Here is a 5,370-nt window from a genome sequence, read left to right as displayed (position 1 = left end):
GGACTCTAGCATTTTCCCCACTACCGATGTCAGGCTTACCGGTCTGTAATTCCCCATTTTCTCTCTACCACCTTTTTTGAAAAGTGGGGTAACATTAGCTACCCTCCAATCCATGGGTACTGTTCCAGATTATATCGAATGCTGGAAGATGATCAGCAAAGCATCAACTATATCTAGGGCCACTTCCTTAAGTACCCTATGATGTAGATTATCAGGCCCTGGGGATTTATTGGCCTTCAATCCCATCAATTTCCCTAACACCATTTCCCTACAAATACTGATTTCTTCAGTTCCACCCTTTCATCAGACCCTATGTTCCCCGACATCTCTGGGAGGTTATTTGTGTCCTCCTTTGTGAAGACAGAGCCAAAATATGTATTTAATTGGTGTGCCATTTGTTTGTTCCCAATTATAAATTCCCCATATTCTGACTGCAAGGGACCTACGCTTGACTTCAGCAATCTTTGTCTCTTCACATATCTATATAAGCTTTTACAGTCAGTTTTTATGTTCCATGCAAGCTTACTCTCAGATTCTATTTTCACCTTAATTAATGTGAAGGTGAGGGAAGGGTGGAAATTGGAGGCAAAGTGAATGAAATTGTCTAGTTCAGGGCGAGAGCAGGAAATGGCACTGATACAGTCATCAATGTATCAGAAAAATAGGTGAGGGAGGGGGCCCGAGTAGGACTGGAACAAAGAGTGTTCCACATATCCCATGAAAAGGCAGGCATTGCTGGGACTCATGCGGGTACCCATAGCAACACCTTTGATTTGGAGGAAATGAGTGGAGTTAAAGGAGAAGTTGTTCAATGTGAGAACAAGTTCAGCCAGGCGGAGGAGGGTAGTGGTCGATGGTGACTGGTTGGGCCTCTGTTCAAGGAAGAAGCGGAGCACCCTCAGGCCATCCTGGTGGGGGATGGAGTTGTAGAGGGGTTGTTCGTCCATGGTGAAAAGGAAGCGGATGGGGCCAGGAAACTGGAAACTGTTAAAGTGTTGGTGGCATCCGAAGAGTTGCGGAAGTAGGTGGGGAGAGACTGGACAAGGGGAGAAAAGATATAGTCGAGATAGGAAGAGATAAGTTCCATGGGGCATTAACAGGCTCAAATGATGGGTCTACCAGTGCAGTCCTGTTTGTGGATCTTGGGAAGGAGGTAGAAGCGGGCTGTGCGAGGTTGGAGAAGTATGAGTTTGGTGGCCGCGGGGGGAAGCTCTCCAGAGGAGATGAGATCAGTGACAGTCTTGGAATCGGTGGTTTGACGTTCGGTAGTGGGGTCATGGTCCAGGTGGAGGTAGGAGGAGATGTCGGAGAGTTGGCGTTCAGCCAGTACCCCTTCCCCTTCACCCAGCACTTCCTGTGCAAGCGCAGGAGATGCAAGACCTGCCCTTTTACCTCCCCCCTTCCCACAGTCCAGGGCCCCAAACACCCCTTCCAGGTGAAACAGCGGATTACTTGTACTTCTTGCAATCTAGTATACTGTATTCGCTGCTCATGATGTGGTCTCCTCTTCACTGGGGAGACCAAATGCAAATTGGGTGACCTGTTTGTGGAACACATCCGTTCAGTCTATAAGGGTGACCCCGAGCTTCCGGTCACCTGTCACTTTAATTCACCGCTCCATTCTCACTCAGACCTCACTGTCCTCGGCCTCATGCATTGTTCCATGGAAGCTCAGCGTAAACTCGAGGAACAGCACCTCATCTTCCGACTAGGCACTTTACAGCCTTCTGGATTCAATATCAAGTTCAACAAAATCAGATCATAACCCTACATTTTTACTTATTTTTTATCCACACCTTTGTTTTGGCCCTTTTCCCTACCCCCTTTTTCTCTCTCCCACATGGCAGCTGTCTCCATTCTGCCAGCGCATTTCACACCTAATCTAGAGCTGTATTTTGTCTCCACTAGTCCTATCACCATCTCATCTCGTTTTGAATACCTCTTAATGTCTCTTCACTTCTCTTTTGTTCTCTCCCAGCCTGGCCTTTTAATCTATTTCATTGCCTGTGCCTTTCCAGTCTTGACAAAGAGTTTGACTCGAAAAGTTGACTCCATTTTCTCTCCACGGATGTTGCCTGGCTTGCTGAGTTTTTCCAGCATTCTCTGTTGTTATTTCTGATTTCCAGCATCCGCAGTATTTTGATATCGTACTAATCTATCAGAAACTGACTGGTACTGAATAAAACCAGATAGCATACAAGAGATCGATGGGTACAGAATAGAACCAACATTCACAAACCAGAGAATGACTGGTAGAGTAAAACCTAAAATTCACATATCAGAAGCTGACAGTTACAGTGTAAAACCCATACCTTCTCATCAGAGACTGACAAGTACAGAGCAAACCCCAAATTCACCATCCAGAGACTGGCAGGTGCAGGTTGAATCACAAACTGACACAGAGTATCAGAATGTGACAGACACAGAATGAGTTGCCCACACACATGCAATACCAGAAAATGATAGAGACACAATGAATCCCACACTGACACCGATTATTAAAGACTGACTGGTACAGAATGAATCTCACTCTCACACAAAGTCCAGAGACTGACAGAGAATTTATCTCACTGTCATATAAAGTACTAGACATTGAGAAATACAGAATCAATCACACAATGACAAGAGTTTCAGAGACTGATATACAGAATGATTCTCACTCCTGCACAAAGTAGCAAAGACTGACAGACACATAATTAATCTAATTCCAAGATAGAGCACAAGAGACTGGCATGTATAGCATAAATCTCATTCATACATACAGTATCAGAGAATGACACATTCAGAATGTATCCCACACTTTCATACAACACCAGAGAGTGACAGATACTGAAATAATCTAACTCTCACATACAGAATCAAAAACTGACAAAGAGAGAATGAATTTCACACTAACTGAGGGAATCAGAGACAGACAGGGACAGAATGTATCCCACATGTTCATACAACCCCAGAGACTGACAGATACTGAATTAATCTAACTCTCACATACAGAATCAAAAACGGTAAAACTAACTTAGTAAATGATCGAGACAAAAGGAATCTCACCCTGACACAGAGCAGAACAGACTGACTGATTCTCAATGAATCTCACTCTCTCACATAGTATCAGGGACTGATAGATATGAAAATCTAGCTCATTTTCACTTACAGTACCAGACACTGAGAATACATAATCAATCAAACACCGACACTGATTTTCAGAGACTGACATACAGATTGATTCTCAATCACACACACTACCCAGACTGACAGATACAGATTTAATCTAAATCTCAAATTTTAGCAAGAGATTGACAGTTCCAGAATTAATCTATATCTCACATACAATATCAGACTCACAGGTGCATAATAAATACCAATCTAACATAACGTACAAGAAACTGACAGACATGGAATTAATCTCAATCTCACATACAGTACCAGAGACTGACAGAGAGAATGAATCTCACACTGACACATAGTATTAGAGAGTGACAGAGACCGAATTAATTACACACTAACGTAGTGACATGACATAGACACAGAATGAATTTCACACTCACAGAGTGCCAGAAAATAATAGAGATTAAATGAATTCCACACTGACACATACTATTAAAGACTGACTGATACTACGTGTTAGAGTGAGATTCATTCTGTATCAGGCACTGACAGATACAAAATCTAACTCACTGTCACATACAGTACCAGACATTGCCAATACAGAATCAATCACACACCGACACACAGTTTCAGAGATTGAAGTAACAAATGATTCTCATTCTCACTCATTGCCTGAGATTGACAGATACTGAATGCACCTCATTGTCACATACTGAACCAGAAACTGACAAATCCAGAATTAATCAAACACTGACAAAGTGTATCAAGGTCTGAGAGATAAAGATTGCATATAACAATCACATACAATAACAAAGATTAAGAGACAGGAAATTAATCTCTCTCTCACATAGGGTATCAGAGACAGGCAGTTAAAAAATAATTCTCAAATTCTTATGCCGTGCCAGAAGTGACTGATATTGACTACATCTCAGTCTCATATACAGTATTAGGGACTGACAGATACAGAATGAATCTCACACTAACAGATTATTAGAGTCAGACAGGTACAGAATGCATCCCACAAGCATATACAGTAACAGAAAATGATCCCCACTCTGATACAGAGTATCAACGACTGACTGATACAGAATGAATCTCACTCTCAAACATATTACCATAGACTGAGAGATACCTGAGAGATACAGAATATATCTTGCTGTCACAAAGTATCAGACACTGACTAACACAGAATCAATCCCACACTGACACTGATTATCAGAGACTGATAGCTATAGAATCTCATGCTCACATATGGTACATAAGAACATAAGAAATAGGAGCAGGAGTAGGCCAATCGGCACCTCGAGCCTGCTCCGCCATTCAATAAGATCATGGCTGATCTGATCCTATCTGCCAATCTACTATCACAGAACCATCTCCTGAATCTAACAGAATTAGACACATGAAATAGGAGCAGGATCAGGCTACACGGCCCCTGGGCCGGCTCCGCTATCCACAGGGCCATGACCGATCCGAACCTAGACTCATGTCCAAATTCCTGCCCGCTCCCCATAATCTTTATGCCCTTTACTTCTAGGAAACTGTCTATTTCTGTTTTAGATTTATGTAATGATGTAGCTTCTGCAGCATTTTGGGGCAGCAAATTCCATGGACCTACCACCCTCTGAGTGAAGTAGTTCCTCCTCATCTCAGTTTTGAAAGAGCAGCACCTTATTCTAAGACTATGCCCCCAAGTTCTAGTTTCACCCATCATCGGGAACATCCTCCCCGCATCCACCCGATCCAACTCCTTCACAACCTTATATGTTTCAATAAGATCGCCTCTCATTCTTCTGAACTCCAATGAGTAGAGTCCCAATCTACTCAACCTCTCCTCATATGTCCATCCCCTCATCCCAAGAATTAACCAAATTAACCTTCTTTGTACTGACTCGAGAGCAAGTATGTCTTTTCTTAAGTATGGACACCAAAACTGCATGCAGTATTCCAGGTGCGGTCTCACCAATACCTTGTACAACTGAAGCAATACCTCCCTATTTTTATATTCTATCCCCTTAGCAATGAAAGCCAACATTCCATTGGCCTTCTTAATCACTTGCTGCACCTGCATACTAACCTTTTGAGTTTCGTGCAACAGGACCCCCAGATCCCTTTGTACTTCAGTACTTTCAAGTTTCTTGCCATTAAGATAATAACTTGCTCTACGATTTTTCCTGCCAAAGTGCATAACCTCACACTTTCCAGTATTGTATTCCATCAGCCAAATCTCTGCCCACTTACTTAGCATGTCTATGTCCCCTTGCA

This window comes from Somniosus microcephalus, unplaced genomic scaffold, assembly GCF_052327205.1.
Source record: "Somniosus microcephalus isolate GS21.2 unplaced genomic scaffold, FLI_Smic_1.0 unresolved_chr9, whole genome shotgun sequence".
Lineage (NCBI taxonomy): Eukaryota > Metazoa > Chordata > Chondrichthyes > Squaliformes > Somniosidae > Somniosus > Somniosus microcephalus.
This window is presented reverse-complemented; position numbering follows the sequence as displayed.